We start from the raw sequence: 20,050 nt of genomic DNA on the forward strand, positions 1-20,050 counted from the left end.
AGCAACCCTGCAGAGTCTTGCTGCTGTAATTCTGAACTGCAAATTCCAGAGATCTCAGAGGCAGCAGGAAGAGGATGTGAATATACCACCAGAGACCTGTGCTCTAGCACTCCCCAGCTTCCAGTCTGAGCCACTGCAAGCATGTAGCTGCATTTTCTGAATCAAAGGTAAATGTCTATTCACTTCTGATTCAATTTAATCTGTGTAGTTTAGACTAACCTGCAAAGACTGAATGGATTCAACCTCAAGCTTCTTGACTGTTTGTACTTAGCCAAAGTGAAGATGAAGACATTTTGCAAAAGTGGACAGGCAAGTGTTTGTCAGGGACTTAAGAAGAGTGATTAAGAAAGCAATTAGGTATTTGACAGATGGAACAGGCCCTTGGTCTTTTAAAAAAGTAAGTTGGCCATTTTCCCTTCACTTAAAAAAAATCCCAATTATCAAAATGGCAAGAGGAGAAATGATTGGGGTTGGGGGCGGGGGGATGGAAAACAAAGACTAAATTCTAGTTTGAGAGGCTCATCATTCAAAAGAGTTCTTTTCCAAGGATCTTGCCTATAGTGGTGAACTATTCAAGAATATTAAAATTGGAGGCAGGTCTCTGTTTTAATGGATCAGAAAACTAAAGCTCTCAATTAAAATTGTATCTGCAATACTGATTAGTGACAGCTAGGAGGTCAGTGTCTGTATAGACTTACTCTGATTAGCAGCATTATCTGTGCCGTGAATATTGAACAAACAGTTTTACTTAAGAGAAAAAAACCTAGGGTTACACAGGATATAATTATCAAGAACATATTTATAGAGGTTTGTAATCTTTTCCTAGAATATTTTATGTATTCCGCACTTTTCCACTATTCTGACATGCTAGCATCATCTATGAACTTTGGAGACCACTGCTATAGGCATGAACTTGTATTTGTGCCCGACTGAAAGTACAGGAACCTTAGTGGCAGAAAGCTCCTTGACACCATGATGCCACCTTAATTTTTTATGTATTAATCCAGAGGGAAGAGTGCCACTTACTGAAACACCAGTGCAACTTGTTTGCAGGCCTCCAGCTCAAAAGCTGAGCAAGCCTGTCATTGCTTAGCTTGAAAGTGATGTGGCTACAGATGAGGCTCCAGTTCAGGCTAACCATTAAGCACATAAACAGGACTTATGATGTGATAAATTTACAGGACAGTTCGATATTTTAGGACCATTTTTAAGAAACATGCTGAAATCATCACTTCCTTCCTTTCTTAGCAAAAATTCCAAGCAAAGATGTCCCTATGTATGATTTATAAGAATTGCCAGTAGGTATTAAACATGCACACTATCCATGTCACAGACAACAGGGATCAATTTGCTGCCTGTATAGTGCTGCAGATAGGAAATGAAAAAAAAAATGGCCAAAGAGCACTTGTTTTATATTAACAAGCAGCAGATAACAGAGAAGTGTGATAGCATTTGACCTACAACTTAGAAAATGGTCTGTGTTAACATTCAGATTTACAGCTCACAGATGGTCTACATCAACAGTAAAATGCTCACTGGAAAACTGCAGCTAACAACTCTGAATGCTTTGCATTGTCAGAGATTTGCTTTTTATTTGGTGCAAATCTCTCCACTAGGAATGGGGCGATATATTGAAGGAAACACATTTATTGAACCAGAACTTTTAAAAGATGTTATGCTCTGTGAAGTTCCCTTTTCCCTAGTGGAGAATGTCATCTCTTTAGAATGGTGTATTTTAACTGTCAGTGCTGCAAAATCCCTTTCCATTAAAAAAAAGAAAATAAAATTGTGGTCTAATTGCATTAAGTGGTGCTGTTGCCATTAATATAAACAAATACTTAATTATCTGGGCCCAACATAGACATAGGATGGTCATGTACCACAACTCAGGTTTTTTAAAGATATGTTTAGGCTTTAAGGCATAAGTGACTAAAGAACCAAAATCCTATTTTTTAAAGTAATCAAGGTCATTTGGCTCCTATGTCTCACTGATTTTTTCCCCCACCCCCTCATTAGGTAGGAAAGCACTTTAGGGTACATCTATACTATTTATACAGTGCTTCTAGCAGTGTATCTTTTGGGCCTGCCTAGATCATCCACTCATCTACTTCTATACACAGGAGCCACAAATCTTGGGGGTCACCCTTCAAGTGGCTGCGTCACCTCATTTCTAGGTTTGGCAGGTATGGGCACAACATGAGAGTGCTGCAGAAATAGTATGAACAGACCCTGAGTCACTGAGTTCTTGCTATGCTCAAATGCCTTCAAATGTCTGGGCCTGTCTGATTAAAAGCTGTGAAGGAATTTCTCATCTGTACATACTTGAAGCAGCCACAGCTGTGCAATGGTTTTTACCAGAAGCCAGGGTATAGGAAGTCATATGGACCTTCTTTATGATAAAACTCATTCCTTATGCTGAGGGCTGGCACAAATACAGTCTCCACTTGAGTCCTCAAATTGAAAACCAGTGGGATTTCTATGGCACATATAACTTGTCCCAGTCATCTGCCCAGGAGCATGTTTTGTCCTGGATGAGTAGCTTGGTATAGGTAAGAGCTGTGTGAAAGACATTTTGGGTGAAAACCAGGAAAAAGAAAAGAAAAACAGCAGAGCCTGATCTGTAAATATTTGTGGATTTGAGGGCATTTATAACAGTGCAAAATACTATCTGGATATTTGTGTTAAAGAAATATCATAGGTTTGAATTTTCAAAAGGGAGATGGTGACTACAAAAGAGAATTTTAGGATCTACTGAATTAAAGTACCTGGGTACAGACAATAAAGTTTTGAGTTTTATTCTTTTCTCAGGAGCTAAATAGTCTTAAAGGTTCACACTTTGCGTATGTGTGCTATCTCTGTTGTACAATACTTAGAGAGAAACTGAGAGAGAAAAGTAAAGTGTCCTGACTTGAAGTCAACCAGTAGAGGGATGTTTCTATGAAAGATGTTTCTGATACTTGCTTTCTGGATAATCTTGGGCAATTTTCTGAGCACTGGATTCTCCATTTGTACCAGGCAATAAATCTCTGTTATATACCTATTATAATTACATGACTACAGTCAAGCAGGTGGAAATTCAATGTTATAGTTGTCTTCCTTTATCTATAAATGCTACAATCACAGTAGAAATTTGTTGGACCCTAAGAAATGAATGGGGTCCTATGATGTGAGATGTGGTAGGCAAGACTGTTAGCAAGATTGATATGGAACAGTAAAACCTACCAGTTGAACTCCTGACCCCATGTGTTATAGAAGAGAAATGAAACTACAGGTTTCCCTCATTTTATGCTGTACACGTGCTCCCGGAAAACAGCAGGTAACTCAAATTCACATAAAGGGAACCCACTTTACAATGTAACAAATAGAGATACATTCCAAGACCTTGACTGTACTGACCCCCAGACCCATTTCTACCACTTTTACAGGACAATTTTGGTACTCACCAACAGCAGACAGTACACACAAGCACAGGGCACTATCATAATGGGGATGGCAACTACAGAAACACGTGTCACCGACAATGAATGACAAGTACAGATCCACACAGGAGACTATATTTTAGTGCACATCACTCTCACAATGCACCGCACAAAGCAGCTGACTGTGGGCTTCCACCACACCAATCACATAAGAATGAATTTATCTCGCATATAACGAATTTTTGGTATAAAAAGGGTCATCGAATAGGAGTGAATTTGCACATACCGAGCCTTCACAAAGGGAAATCTGTTTCTATTGGGAGTCTATACAAGACATTTACTGCAGAGCTGCCTAATTAACTCCCTAGTAAACATCTCTACCTCTACACATAAGTAAAAGTATTAGCCTGCTTTGCAGTTGTTTTGTGTACAGCCGCACATGTAGACATTGCTTGGCTGGCTGGGGCATGAGGGTGCTTCAGTGCAGGGCTACCTGCCGGCTAGCCCTGCACTGAAGCACTCTTGTGCCCCAGTCAGTCATTCTGCAGCATATAGAGCCCGGTCAGAGCAGTCCTGGACTGCTACCATCTGGGGCTGCTCCAACCAGGCTCAATGTATTGTGGATGAATATACTCCAGAGTTATTTGTTCCTGCATGTACGTTACAATGGTGCACTCAGGAGCAAAAATATCTGGAGCAATAAGCTCTGGAGTTTATTTGTGCACATTAATTGCATGTGCAGATGTGCCTATTGACTATGAGGGATGTTACCATTCCTTTAATAATTCTTCTAACTAGATAAAAGGGATGGGGGGGAGCAAAAAGAGGTTTTCTGATCCTAATGTTTTGGACCTGTAGTTGATGTCATTATACAAAACGAAACCCTGAGAATAACATTGCATTCCTACAGCATTTTGTTCAATAATGTACACTTAACTCTCACAAGATCCATCATTTTGTAAAATAAAGCTCAATCTATAAATATTTAGGCCATGCCATGGGCCCAAAAAGCATTTTTGAAGCAACACTAGTCAGTTTATTTTTTCAGCTTACAGTGTATTGGCACATTTGTTTAATTCCGTATAATTAATTAATTTTTCTGAAGCACCACAGACTCCAGAAGCTCTAAAGGGAAAGCAATATTCTGTTAAAAGAGCAAAAAGCAAATCAAAAAGTCTTTCCTCAGAAGATCTGTGGTATTTTGTTTAAGAAGAGTCTTGCAAAATAACTTTTTTGAGCTATTAAAATTCATTGTGAAAACATTATCATCAGTATGCAGAGAAAGTTATGAAGTTCATGAGGCAAAAATCCGAATTCAAGTGTCCTCCAAAAAGCCTGAATTACTGATAAACCTGGTAGCATTTCTGATTTGTGGTTATGACACTAGATTCAAGATTCAGCTTGTATTTATTTGATGAATGAATACACGCTTGCGTCCACAGTGAGCCTGAACAGTTTGATGTATTTATTTTAAAGGAGTATATTTCCGTGTTTTTGAGGGGAAAAACATCTCCTCGGAAGTCCTATGGTAGCTTTTACACCTTATCCTCTGTTGACACAAGTTGACTTTACTGAAGTCAAATAATACCAGGTGAAATTGGGCCCCTTTATTTCAATTTCTTGTTCCCTCCTTATATATCAAAACAGAATGGACTATGAAGAGACTACAAGGACAGAATGTCTTATTGCCAATGATTGTATCTTTCTCCTTAATATCTTTAGCTACTGTTTTTTGGAATATGTTGCTTTACTCCACTAAGATGCAAACCAATTTGGATGAAACAAACACCTTCATAAATTAAACCCAAACTTGAACCGTAGCCAGCTATGGTTTTTTTTAGTACAGATGGTCCTGAATTACTTTCTCATTCAGAGTTCTGGCTCAAGTTCATTTCCAGTTCTGATGGTAAAAATGCCAAGATAATTAGAAGAAAACACTGAGAAATGTTGTTCTCATGGTATTTTTAATCCAGAAGGAAACAGGAAGCACAAAGGTTCTGGAGAAACATATCCTGTCCTTTCCAGATCCATCTATATCCTGTTCTTTCCCATCTCAGTGAGATGTGGTTAATACATATTTGAACTCCTTCGCTGTCATTAAAGACTTTGACTTCAAAGTGATGAAAAAACATGAGTAAGAGAACAGGTTTGCTATAAACATCTAAAAATACAATACTACCTCATAAACCAAATTCTGCTCTATGATACCTGTTTAATTAAAAATGGTACATGATACTCAACCTAACTAAGGCATAAAATGATAAAACTAGTTTTCTAACAGAGAAGCAGCTCCTCTCTTGTTCATTGTAATGACAGAAGTTATAATTTACAGATGCTTTCTAACAGGAAACTGAGGGAGTTAGGAATTGTGAGATGTTCCATTAGCGAGAAAGCAACTAGCTCGTTAGTGAGAGCCAAACAAGAGATGTACAGAGGTTGCATGCAGCTCCACAGTTAAAGCTTGTTCTCATTCATATATGCCTGTTTATTGAATCCATTGATCTCTAGGTGGTGTCAGAAATGGTAAACGATAAGGAACTTGAAGGATTTTGAATTCCAAACTGAAAAAGAAGTTGGAAACTGAGAGCATGTGGAACTATGCAGAAAGACAGGGGTCTCTTCTGTAAATGATCTGCCTGCACAGTTAAATAGAAGTACAGTTAGTCGTGGAAGTTTTGCAACCAAAAAACATCAGAATAACTGGTCATTCAGAAATAAATATACCAGTGAAAGTGAGATGCATTCTTAGCATCCAGAATAAAAATAGAGTATACAAGCTCCCATTCATTGTGGTATCTGGGGAGGTGACACAGTTTTAGTTTGTACAAGAAGATACAAGATTCATGCTTCCTGGTGGTCCTTTTGGCTGTCACAGCCCAAATCTGGAAAATTTTCTTAGGAAGACACCAACTCTTCCAGAACAGAAAATGCAAGCATATCCTTATGGGATGAAGTATACCTACAGACACAAATGCAAATACTATTATGCAGTGAGAGGAAAGCTAATGAACTCTGCACTATGTGAAAGACAGCTGCCAAGAGTGCAAGTCAGCTGGATCCCGGTAAATGACTCAAGTCTATCAAAACTTGGAGGAAAAGCTTCCCACCAAAAACAAATCAGAAACTGAATCTGATATTTTATTGGTCTGAGAAGAATGTAAAACTTCCTGAAAGATTCAAAGAGACTTGTTAAAATATGTAGAGAAAAGAAGGAATAGGAAAATAAGTGGTAAAGACTTACTCTAGGATTATACACTAGTAACCTCTCCCCTCTAGATGGTATGTTAACTGATTTCTGTAATTATTGTTAAAAGGGAATATACAATGAAAGAAGATATTATTTAGAAATGTTCTCTAACAGGAGACTGAGGGAGCTGGGAACTGTGATATGGTCCCTCAGTGAGAGAACAGCTAGTTAGTTAGTGAAAGCCACAGGTGACTGGTAGAAGGGACATGGGGGGCATGTCCCCCCCCTCCGAGATTGGTCCCCAAAAGTGGGACAGTTTTTTTGCTATGCAGGCTGGCAGTGTGTTGGGGGGGGGGCACTAAGCTGAGGCACAGAAGTACAGGAGTGGATATGGGGCTTTTGGCCTGGCCCCAGGCCTGCCCACAAATTGTGCTCCCCCAGACTCAGGAGGCACCAGTCACCCCTGGTGACAGGCAAACACAGGATCTGCAGAGGTTGCCTACAGTTCCATGATTGAAGTCTGTTGTTCTTCTCATCATGTATGCCTGTGTTTATTGAATGTGGTACTCACTGCAATATCTGAATGTGCCAGATTTCTAACTTATTTGAGAAATGTGACTGTTACATCCAATTAAACTATATTCCAGTAGCATAACTAAGGTAGTGGTGTTGGGGAAAATAGTAACTGACATCTATGCTGCTTGTCTGGCTGCACCTGCCAGCATTCACCATTGTCACCCAAAGTGCAGACTTACCCAGTTATCCCTCTTCTCTATTCCATCAAGTGTATTTTAATCTAGTATAGTTTCCACAGACATCATCCTGTGTTCACAAACTGTCTTTCTCTACATCCACTCACTACTTCCTATTACTCCTTTCCCACAATCTTGCCACCACTGGGGCCACAGTTATTTTGGGCACAGCCCTTAATAAGTGGAGTCATTTTGGGTATAGCCCTTAATAACCCTTCCTGGCTCTTTGACTTCCCTTTCCCCACTATTTCCTCACAAATGTCATCTGAAATTTTCTTCAGTGCTTCTTAATTTATTGCAATTATTATTTGCTTTGTGACAATGCTTTTATTTCCCACTAGAGGGTTTGCAAGTGGGGGCATGGCTAAAAGCTGGGACACCTGGGCTCAACCTCTGCTTTGGGTGGGGGGGCAGGGCTGAGAGCAGTGCATTCTGGGATTCTGGAGGTCTACAAATTGCTCATTTTATTTCTGTGGAGCACAGTGAAGTTACCCTAATATAAGTTAGGTAGCATGGCCCAGAGTTAAGCCTTGCCTGAAGTGGCATAACTTTGAGATCCTCAGAGGGCACCTGACATGAGTTAACAAGCTTTAATTTGTGGACATTTGCATTTAAGTGCTCCTAGTATGGTCTACAGGTTGTAGCTGTGTTGGTCTAACGACATAAACAGACAAGGTTTTTGGGGTAAATCTGATATCTTTTGTTAGACCAACTAATAAAAGTTGGTCTAATAAAAGAAACCAGATTTACCCAAAGAACCTTGTCTGCTGTAGTATGGTCTAAGAATAATGTGTAATTTCCCCCTAAAACACTCTCTTAGGTAAATGTACTACTTGCTTTTAAACATAACCCTTCTCTCCCTTACATCATAACTCTCTATAGAGAACCACATATAAAAATGGTTGCAGACATTAATACTGCATTAAAGTTGTACAGAGAAAATTGACAAAGGTAACATTTTCAAAACCACTTTATTAACTTAGTAGCCTAATTTCAGTTTCCAAAGTGATCGAGAACTGAAAGTGTCATTACCTTTAAGTGAGACTTAGGCGTTTTATTGCCTAGTTCAAATTTGAAAATGGGAACTGGATTGTTATAAGTGTTTTTGAAGGTTTTGTTAAAAAAGCCAGGAAATACACGTTAAATTCTAGCAGGGAATGAAGTGTTTCTTGTATACTTGTTTTAGAAATGTAAAATTTACAACATAAATAGCAATATTAAGCCTCTCGTGCCAAAAGAAATATGGGTCAAGGAAAAACCAGCAGTTATTGGCCTGGTCCTCAGGGCTTGTAACTCAGTGCACCTCCATTGACTTCTGATCTAAATTATATGCAACTTACCATTTTTAATGTTGCTCTGGGAACCTCAACAGTGATATAATCCACAGTTACAGCTCCTCCAAGTCTGTCTCCATTGCAATCATTGCAATGCAATTACTGGATTTCTCTCGTCTGTTAGCCAACTGATATTCTCTCTTACATTCTGTTTTTATTGACTTACGGAATTTTGCACGTCTTTATTCTATCTGCTCTTCAGCTCTGCTGTGTCTGCCTTTTTCTTTGAGGCCTAAGGAAGGGTACAGAGGTACCTGAAAGCTCTCTGTCCTTTCTAGCAACACAGTTGGTCTAATAAAAGATCACCCACAAAAATCTTTGCCTTTTACATTTGATTCAGAGGTTTAACTGCAGTACATGTGGGCATACCTGAGTAAACTCTAATCTAGCCACTTGAGCAGCTAATCCACTGAGATACCCAGGGTGTCAGACAGGTAAGTGAGGTTTGCACAGTGATGCCTTCATTGCCATTGGTAGTATAGCTTGTTAGATTGAAGCTAGTTCAGCTATGTCTACTTGAGCTGTAATTACACCTCCAGCCTGCAGCGTAGGCAGAACCTTTTGTATGTGAATGATAAGAGGCAAAGAAAGCAGAAAAATCTTGACTCACAGCATTTTACTAACAGATTTTATTTTACATTTTCTTTTTCTTCCAGGAAAGAGGGAGAAAAAAGAAACTGACAGTGTTTAACAACCCAACCTAACTAAGAAATCCACACTTCACAGTGAAGAAGGTAAGCTTCCATCTTTGCTCCTTAGAGTAAATAAATGGAAGGCATAAAATGATAAAACTTGTTTTCTAACAGAGAAGCAGCTCCTCTCTTGTTCACTGTTGCAGTAAATATATTTTGTTGTTGTTGTCATTCTTCAAAGAGAAAATCTTAATGTGCAAAAAATCCTAAAATACAGAAAAAATCCTAATATAAGGGTAAAATGTCTGTTAAGTAGCTCTGGTTTTCTTCTGTCTCCCCAGACTTGATATTTGAGGCTTATATTTATAAACCTAAGCTGAGTAGCAGGCTTTGTCCTTGCCAAGACTAAGCAAGAATATGCAATGATACCAGACACTGCCGTTTATTCTCAAAGCTAAATATTTTAGCTGGATCAGTCCTGGTAAGCCGTGGGAATACTTTTTCAAACTTTTAACACCTTTCAACTTTTCCTGTTTAATGCTTCCCTCAAATCCAAGCAGAGGCACTAGTCCTTGGTAGGGATTAGGTACACATCAAATTTCAAGGTCATTTTTGCTGTCTGTTTTTAAAGTGTGGTCGAAAGAATTAGGAAAGAAGAATATGCAACCCCTCATGAATGAAAACAAACCAGGAAGATTTTGCTCATGCTTAAAACAAAAATCACCCTGAAATGAAGAAGCATCATGGGAAATTTCAGCCCATCTGGTGAATCTTTTAGAAAATGATGAGCAGCAAGCTATTTTTAACTGTAACTATTATGGGCACTGTTAATGCCCACCACAATGTAATCAGTTGTCTAAATGTTGTTTTAGGTCTGTAAAGTATCTACAATCAGCACATGCAAGAACTGCTATAAAGTACGGTACGTTGAGTTTTTGCTGTCAAAAGAATTTTACATCTTGAGATTGATATTAAAGAAAACACTTTGTTCTTAAAACTTCTCCCTCTGCTGCAGTCACTTGTGATTTTTTGCTATAAGTTTTTTTTCATGCATTTCAGATGCCAATGTCATGGATTTAAAGAGCTCTCATCTATACCAGTCTGTTTCCTCACAGATACTTCAGAGAAATTGGGAATTTTCTCCTAGCTCATTTCCATAGTACAGTTGATTATGAATTTCCATTTCAGAGAAACAGTGGGAAACACCAAAAGATATATGCAATTTGCGGGAAGTCAAGTAACTTAATTTTTCTACTGTTTTGCAATACAAAAGGAGTTGGGCAGATGGGGACTACTGCAGGGTCCAATTCTAGTGAACACTGGGTGCATCTACACTTCTAATTAATACAACTGAATAAACTAAATATTTACTTCTCATGGGTATTCCTGAAATCAGACAGGAACTGGTCACTGGTCCAGAGGCTCAGGGAATACAGGGAAGACAACAGTCCACATGAAATCAGTCCAGAACAGGTAAGGATACTCTGAGAAAAACTGAACATTTTCAAGTTCGCTGGGCCAGATGACCTGCATCTGAGAGTCCTGAAAGAACTGGCTGAGCTCATAGTGGGACCTCTGGCAAAGCTGTCTGAAGAGTCGTGGAACTTGGGAGTGGTCCCGAATGACTGGAAGAGGGCTACCCATTGGTACCCATCTTTAAGAAAGGGAAGAGAGATGACTTTGCAAACTATAGACCGGTCAGTCTGACTTTGGTCCTGGGAAAAATCTTTGAAAAAACTGTCAAGGAAGCCATCAACCAGAAGCTTGCAACTGGTAAGGTATTAAGAAGCAACCAACACGGCTTTGTCAAGGGTAGGTCATGCCTAGCAAACCTGGTGTCCTTTTATGACCAGATAACTAACCAGCTGAAAAAGGGACATGAGGTTGACATCATTTACCTAGACTTCAGCAATGCCTTTGATACTGTTTCCCATGAGATTCTCTCAATTAAGCTGGAGGGTACTTCCCTAGACCAGTCTACAGTGAGGTGGGTTGGCAACTGGCTCAGAGGTTGATCCCAGAGTTGTGATCAATGGGATGGCCTTATCCTGGAGGGCCATCTCTAGTAGTGTCCCCCAGGGATCAGTGCTTGTGGCCATGCTCCTTAACATCTTTATCAATGACTTGGATGAGGGAGTGGAAAGTGCAGTGATTAAGTTTGCGGATGACACCAAGCTGTGGGGAAATGCAGGCACAGCTGAGGATACAGTAAGGATCCAGGACAACCTTGACAGACTGGTCCTATGGGCTGAATGCAATCAGATGAGGTTTAATAGGGACAAGTGCTGGGTCCTTCATCTGGGTAGGGAGAACTTTCACCATAACTATATGATAGGTGGGGGTTCACTGGCTGACACTGCATCTGAAAGGGACCTGGGGATGAAAATCAACCAGAAGATGAATATGAGCCAACAATGTGATGAAGTTGCCAGCAGACAGAACTCTGGTGTGCATCAACTGATGTGTTGGGAACAGATCCAGAGAGGTGCTCCTCCCCCTCTACTCGGCACTGGAGGATAAGCCCTGTGAGGAGAGACTCCAGGAACTGGGTTTGTTTTTCCTGAGTAAGAGAAGACTGAGAGGTGACTTGACAGCTGCCTACAAATATGTCACGGTGAACACCAAGATCTAGGGGAGCAACTCTTCAAAAAGGCACCCCTTGGGAGGATGAGGACCAATGAGCATAAGTTAATTGAGAAATTTACGCTAGACATAAGGAAAAACTTCTTTTCCATAAGGGCATGTAGAATCTGGAACACACTGTCAGCAGAGGTGGTACAGTCACCATCCTTGGAGGTGTTCAAGAGGAGGCTTGACAAGCACGTCATTGAGCTTGTTTGAGCCCAATAACCTCCTGCCCACAGCAAGGGACCAAACTTGATGATCTTATAGGTCCCTTCCAGTCCTTCTATTCTATGATTCTAACTCTGTCACCATCTACACATGCATTTAAGCACAGTAATTTACCCTGCTGTTGGATAGTACCTGTATTTGACAGGACTATCTTATGCCGGAATAAATTAATCTACTGTGCCCTAATTGTGGTGCACATGTAGATGGTGACACTTTACTGCACAGTAAATTAGGCTACTGCGCATGTGTGGATAAGCCCACTGATCCTGAAGAAATGAGGGGTCAGACTGAGGCTGCTCCAGCATAAAGCTCTGTTTTAGCAAAACATTGAATATGCACTTTCCTTATAGCACATACTGAAGTGCCTTATTTATTTGCAGTCAACATAAAGTGAACTCTTTGTTGCTATATAGGAGCCAGTCAAAATCCCATTGCTTACAATTTCTTAGTGCAAGGCCCAGAAGAATCTGATGTCACTCTAAGGATACTGTTACATGTTACACTTAGTAGTGTTCATTTGATACATGTAACCTCACTTACAATGCTAACATCTCACAATTATAGTAGTAAAACATGTGCCATCCTGGAATAGTAAAGTTAGGCCTTTTCCGACAAGGAGTATCTCTAGACAGTATTACATCATGTGGGACTGCTTCATGGAGGTAATACAATCAAGAGACTCTGGTGTGCTGGGGGGTTGGGAGCCAGACAAACCGTTATTACGCTGCACTTGACCCCACACTGCACCAGTCAATGGGCTCTGATGTGGTATGGAGGCTGGGAGCTGCAAACAGCTGTTTGCAGCTCCAGAGGGGCTAGTTCAAATATTCTGCAATGTGTGGGGGTTGGAATTGGCTCCTGTGTGGTGCTGGGGTCCCTCCCAGCTCCCACAGCACACCAGAGCTCTGAACTGGCCTCAGAGTGTAGGGAGGAAGCCTGACAAACAACTATTTGTCTGGCTCCCAGCCTCATTACCACAGTCTTAAACTAGCTTCAGTGCGATCCTAGGACTGAGACCAAAAATCACCTGGGAACCAGCCCTGGGATCCCACTCTACCTGGTTCCAGTGGAGTACTAGGATCATAGTAAGCATTAACATGCAACTGCACAGAAAACCTTCTAAGCTGTATAAATGCTTATTATGATCTAAATGCAATATGTCCTAAATGTAACATGTAGGAATACTAAGATTCCACCCAAAAGAGCAGCAGAGTGAGGCTAAGCTTACTGATACAGGGCGGGAGGCAGACGCTGACATCCAATAACAGTTTTCAGTCCCTGTGCTACAATGTGTTGCATTAACAATTCATCTCTCACACTTCCTGGCAGAGCCAATAAACCTGCATGGAGTTCTGTGCTATAAAGGTTATGCTGTCCAATACCTGAGATCTATGCTGTACATCACTCTACCATGTGACATGTCTGCACCACCACCAGACTGCACTAAGGAGCACCTCAACAAAGCATGGCAGCCCAGGAGATAGAGCTTCTTTTTAGCTTTCTTGTCGCACATTTCTCTCAGAAACTGTTCTGTTGGTTATGCATTAGGTAGCAATTCTTTCAACCAGGATTCAGCAGGATTGATATCCTAAAATAAGTCATCAGCTAAGGAAAAGAACTTTGGGAGCAGCATGAGGAAACAAGTTGACCTTTAGAAAGAGCAAACAGAATATTACTTTTTGGTTGTTTTAATACAAGATCCAAGTTAAAGTGCAACCTTTGGCGAAACAAACACTTGAAATTTCGAGGAACGTTTCAGATCTGGATTTTTACAAATATTAATCCATTAAAGACTGGCAACCTTTCTGAGATGAGGGATTTTATAGGTGAGAAAATGAAGCAGAGGGTTTTTGCAATTAGCCTAGAGCTGCCCAGCAAGTCTGTGGCAGAATTCAGAGAAGAATCCTGGAATCCTCAAATTGGCTTGCATGGCAAAACTAGATTCTCTAAAAGCAGATAACAGACTTGTGGGTATCCACTGCCCTATCCATCATGGTTTTAGTACATACACTTGTATTAAAGTGCTGCTGCACAGAGTATGATATGGTGCACCATGTTTAACCATTCCTGGTTAACTGAAACACACAATACAACCATGTATGGTCATGGTGCCTCAAATCCATCGTCATTGGGTTGTGCGCCTCCTTGCACCTGAAAATCTATTTTGGTAAAGTGGTGAATATTTCCATCTCATTTATAGTTAACTGACTGCTGGATTGTTTCAATCAAACTATTTCTTTCATGCTTTTGGAGTAGAGTTTATAGGTTAAGGGGCAGGAGCCATAAGTCCTGGGCTGGCAATGATGAACTAAGGGTAATTCACACATGGGGACCGTTGTAAAACATAAGGTGAAATCCTGACCCTGTTAAAGTCAATGGGGATGTGATTTCTTCTAGTCAGGCTACCAGTATGAATTGGTGTCAAAGGGTCATGATTTGGCCTATAAGGTGACATTTATCCCCATGCACAGAGCCAAAAGAGAGTTTATGCACCTTGCAGAAACTGAATAGGATTTAAGGCCTCTGTGAAGGTGCGAGTTTCATCCACCATGAAAAGTTCCATTCCCCAAAAGTTTCTGGCTGCTGGAAGTGGCCTTCTTGGTCACGGTGTACTTGTTTTTCTGCTGTCATGGCAACAAACAACAGCAGTGCAGCCCCAAAAGATCCATCTTCCTTATGTACAGCTGCAAACACTGCTGCTGCCTGTTGTAAGCCATTGCACTCACCCTGGGCCAGGCCAGGGAGATGGCAAGCAAATGTTCATGCTGCCATTGCCTAGCAACAGATGAGCAACAGCTAATGTGGCACACAGGACTTCTCAGGTTTGTTTTATCATGGGGTTTTTTATGTGTAAATAGAGCAAAAATAAAATGTAGAGCAAGTATTTCTAGTCCTACGCTAACACCCACAGCAGAAAAGTGCTGTTTGATAATTAATGGTTGTGCAGCACTTTTAGACTGTTGGTTAAAATGTATCATGGATGTGCCAAGTATCTAAACACTTTTTTTAAACACCAAAACATATTTGCTTGGTACTGCAAATTGGGAGTTTGTAACAGAAAGTGCTGCATGAATGTAAGCCCCTACTTACATCCACTTTGCTGCAGAAAAACAAGCAGAAGGGCTGAATCCACACAACCCAACTTTTTGGAAAATACTGGACCTGGCTCTGGAAATTTAGTTTCACTCATTCCAGCATAAGCTGTACCAGGCGCTAGCAAACTTTGGCCCATGGAGCCATTTGAACCAAAGATGTGAGGCTACGGCAGTGGTGTGCTTCAGCAGTGCTTACCTTCCTTTGCTGCCACGGGAAAAAAAAGGAAGTGGCAGGAACTTTCCCTGTGCTGGCGCAGGGAATAACTGCAGTGGTGGCAGGGTCCTAGTACCTGCCTGTCCTGATCCAAACGGGGCAACTCAAGCCTGCAGCTTAAAGAGGATGCTGACCACTGTACTACACCACCAGGAAAGGAATCCTTATCTGCACATCAAAGAGTAACTTGCAAAGACACTCTCATGGACCCAGAGGAACAGACTTCCACCTTCAGGTTCCTCTGTGCAAAATGAAGTTTATTTTCTACCAATGGGGACTTTTTACCATCTTTAATTTTCCCTGAGCGTGAGGAAGGGCACGTGTGCCCAAAACTTGCAGAAAAAGATAATTTTTTTTGCAATTTTTTAGTTGGTCCAATAAAAAGCTCATCTCTGACCCAAGCATTTTAGAGTTTTGCATTTCTTTTTGTCTCAGACCAACATGGCTACCAAATACATCCCTGACCACTGTACTATACATCTAAACAGCCAATGTTGTGATTTCATCTAAACAGAGACTGGAATGGTTCATCCATCATTCAGTGACAGATAACCAATTAGCCTGGATACCTGGTACTTTAAAAAGAGATACCTAACAACTCCAAAAAAAAGGGGGGAGTAGAGTGATGTGCTAATTAAGTAATAACAACTAAGATATAGAGGCTCTCTGTGGAATATCTGCTACTAAGGCTGTCATTCCTAAAGTGAGAATGGAACAATAAAAGCCACAGTTTTATGTATCATGTTAAAGTTGGTGCCGTTGTATAAGAAATGCATAGAGCTGATATCCTGGCATCAATCCCAGTGCTGCATGACCCTGGATTTCATGAATGGCTTAAAGGATTTGACCATTAGGCCCCTGATGACAGGTAATGTTGACCAATGGAAACTGTTGCTCCATGTGACTTGCTTTTTGCTTATAGGGCAAGCTATCAAGAGGTGAAAAAAGCATCCTGGAAGTTTGCTTTGCCAGCACTCACTAGCAAGGGGAACTGGACAGCTGCTGGCAGGGGCTGTCATTTCCCTCTTCACCCCACTTCCTTAAACCCCTTTACTTGTGATGCTGAAGAGAAGTGAGGTCTGAGCTGAACACTTCTGCTCTTCTTGCATGAAAGAGCTGCTCCCCTGCCCTTTGCCATGCAAAGGACAGGGGGTGGGGGGGTAGGAGTGGGGGGGTTTGAACTCTCCCAGGACACCTTATGAACTGCTTTTATATTTACGTTTTTTCTCTCTCCCCATTGTGTGCATGTGTGTTTTCCTTTCTCCCCAACACATTCCTATTGTGTGAAAGTAAAGTACGTCATGTTGAATATTTACAATCTAGCTCTCACAGGGGAAGAGGTGTTAAAATGATCCTTAAAAAAGCAGCTTTGAAGGTTAATTGAAAAAAGGGAGGTGGAGTGGTGACTTATGACATCTCCTGGGGAGGTACCCTGGGGCAGGAGAGTTCAGCGGGAGTCAGAGTCCCCTTGCAGGAAAGAGTGGGGAGGGGGAAGCAGTCCATCTGGGTTGTTAGGGGACCTGACCATTCACTATCACCCTATGCATAACATGCCACACATTCAACATAAAGCACAAAATACAATTCAGCATGAAAGGTATTCTACATTTAACAAGTTACATCCTTGTGGCTTGATCACCATTTTTGTGACTTATTATCAGGTGATGAATTGCTTGAACATGAGGCATATTACACAAATAATTGCTCCATTAACATATTAGTCAAACTTTAAATATATTGTTTGCCAGGGCCTCAGTGAAACAATTGGTATTACAGAAGAACAATTCGTTTTACAGTCAACCCCTGCTTAGTGTTCTTAATTGGTTCCTGAAAAAAACAAGCATTAAGTGAAATGAGTGTTAAGTGAAACCAGAAGTTTTGATGACTGGTGACTGTAAGTATTTTTAATGACCCAAGATGGCAACTGTAAGCATTATAATGAAACTCACTGAGCGCTAAGTGGAACCAGGTATCAATTTAAAATGAGCATTATAGTGAAGCAGCGCTAAGCGAAACAGCATTCAGCAGGAGTTGCCTGTACCCTGCTGTTCAGTCTAAACAGGACTAATGTACTTCCAGTGCCTTGGAAGGCATGTGTATTGGTATAAATGGGAACTATCCATGGATTCCAGGAGGGGGGAGATCAGTGGAAGCCTAAGAATCTGATGGAAGAAATAAACCTTAAAAATGACTTTTCTGTTACTTGCAGCTCCAGTCGTTCTAGCAAAATCTGTTGCTGCTTAGTAGCTGAAGAGTTTTCATCTATTTTATTTCTTCATTTTCAAAGTCACTTGACAAACTTTCTTGTTCTTAATGCAGAGTACATATGCCACCTTGAGGTATGGCACCTTGATATATTTATATTTTTCAAGTGAAATAGATAAATAGAATTGTGTAGAAGAACAAGGAAAACTTCTTTACATAAAATGTCACAGAAAACTCACTGTTAAAAAAGAAGAGAGAGGCTTATGAAGACAATGGAAGCTTGGAGTGGGCCCCAAGGAAGACTATTCCATGATGGCCTGCATTTGCAGGGAACAGATAAGAAAGGCTAAAGCAGTAACCAAACTCAGATTACCAACAGGAATCAAGGACAACAAGAAGTCCTTCTTTAGGTACACAGGGAGCAGGAGGAAAGCAAATAGGAGTGTGGGGCCATTGCTCAACAACTCAAGAGAAGTGGTTACCAGCACCCTGGAGAAAGCTGAACTCCTGAATGACTGAGGACGAGCACCCTTTGGTGATGGTAGCAAGATTAGGAAGAAATCAAAAGATCATGAGAAAAAAGGTGATCTTGTGCCCACTTGCTTCCTGTGTAAGCTACTGCAAAGCACGTTGATGTTTTTGAGGGTAGCCTCTAATATTGTGTACCTCAATATTTGGGCTCTAATATTTAGATACGTTAGGCTAGGCTTTCAGTGGTGCTAAGATCATAGGAAACTAGGGCTGGAAAGGACTCCATAAGGTCATCTAGTCCAGGCCCCCTCTGAAGGTGGAATCATCCCTGACTAAACCCTTCCAACAACACCTGCCCCAAGGCAGATAGATCCCTGGGGAACCCCACTTAATATCTCTTCCTATCTAGACATGGAGTCATTCATGAATATCCTTGAGATCTAAAGACATGATTATTCAGTGTATTTGAAAAATCAGGCCCTAGGCCTCAAATTCTCTGATGTGACTGATGACTTGGAGTAACTCCTTTTTGCACCCGATTCTCAAGAATGCCAAACACTTGCAGAATTGGAACTGAAGTACAGGGGTATGCATCATCTCTACTGAAGAGCAGGGATGCTTCAAATTCACCCCCTAAAACAGACACATACACAATGAGAGGCTACTTTTTAAAACTGTAGACTGAATGACTTTCATAATACTACATTGGAAGTAAGTAGATAGTCCAAAAGATACTGCATTTATTCACATATCACACACTTTTCCCTTTAAATTAGCCAGCAAAAATTGGGGTGTCTTAAAGGAGGAAACTGATTTCCAAACAATTTGGTTAAAAGTATGTTTTTGGTATGCTGATAGATGACTTCATATCATGACTTCACACAGGTTTACCACTATTTCTAGTTGCATGTTGACATTATATGCCCACACTTGCTGAGTCAGCTTTGTAGCATATGTGAACACCTGTGATCATGAGTGGAGCAAAGTGGTTTTATGCATTTGTTACTTGTTAGATTAAATTACTTATTTTCATGGAAAAATTTTCTTTTGCCTTCCTATACCAAGGTGCATATCATATTTGGGAGCATACAGTAGGTAAAGATACGCTCTATTAAAGACTTTTCCTAGCTGTCATAGGGGATTCCTACTCCTATTACTAGAAGGAAGAAAGCAGAGTAGAACAGAGCCAGCAAAGCAAGTGCAGCTTACAGGGAACCTAACTGCAAGAGACAGCAGATACAAACAGCACAGTTAAATGGATCTAGCAGGATCCAGCCTGCAGACTGCATATCTGCTGATTCAGGAGTTAGTAGCACCTGGGTTCTGTTAACAGTGTTTGGCCAGAAGGGTGTGGAGACCCTTTGAAGGGGAAGAAGCTCTGCTGGGAGCCTCAAAAAGCTAAGGAGTTTATGTTAGATTATTGATTTCTTTTTAGGTATTGGTTAACCAGAGCTCTGAGAGTGGCTATAAGGGGTACTTGGAGGCCATGGGGGGAGGGGGGAAGGTGTCTTGTGCAGGCACTCAATGCTTGGAGCCCTGCAAGGGGAAAAAACTGGGGGACCAGCTCTGTAACAGCCAACAGACCATGGTTTGAATAAGCAGAGATAAAGACAAAAATTAAAGAGCCAGTAAATTAATTTAGAGTAATGTCTGTGAGGCACGGGTGTGGCTATGGGAGTGACTGGAAGCCACAATAAGAGCCCTGAAGGTATGGTTAGAGCCAGAAGGCCACATATAGGGCCAATAGGGATGGGGACCAGTGCAAGAGAGGCAGGGTCAGTGCCCACTTGAAAAGAAGGGGAACTAGGGGCAGAGAAGCCCTAAGGATTGTGTTGAGGGAGAAGATCTTGGGTCAGCTCACCGAAGTAGCAAAAGCTAAGGATGTGGT

At 40.9% G+C, this 20,050-nt stretch overlaps 1 protein-coding gene and 1 long non-coding RNA gene across 2 annotated transcripts in view; both read right to left on the reverse strand.

The window, feature by feature from the left end:
• RERG (RAS like estrogen regulated growth inhibitor) overlaps window positions 1-20,050 on the reverse strand; it is a 220,397-nt gene that overhangs the window by 6,251 nt on the left and 194,096 nt on the right. The gene's annotated exons all lie outside the window — the stretch shown is intronic.
• LOC109296261 lies at window positions 12,255-19,734 on the reverse strand. Its single transcript, XR_002096937.1, has 3 exons — window positions 19,724-19,734; window positions 18,051-18,054; window positions 12,255-12,328 (listed from the first exon to the last, which is right to left on the reverse strand). It is a non-coding gene; the product is annotated as an uncharacterized LOC109296261 (long non-coding RNA).

This window comes from Gavialis gangeticus, unplaced genomic scaffold (genome assembly GCF_001723915.1).
Source record: "Gavialis gangeticus isolate Ggan-Ray unplaced genomic scaffold, GavGan_comp1, whole genome shotgun sequence".
Taxonomy (NCBI): Eukaryota; Metazoa; Chordata; order Crocodylia; family Gavialidae; genus Gavialis; species Gavialis gangeticus.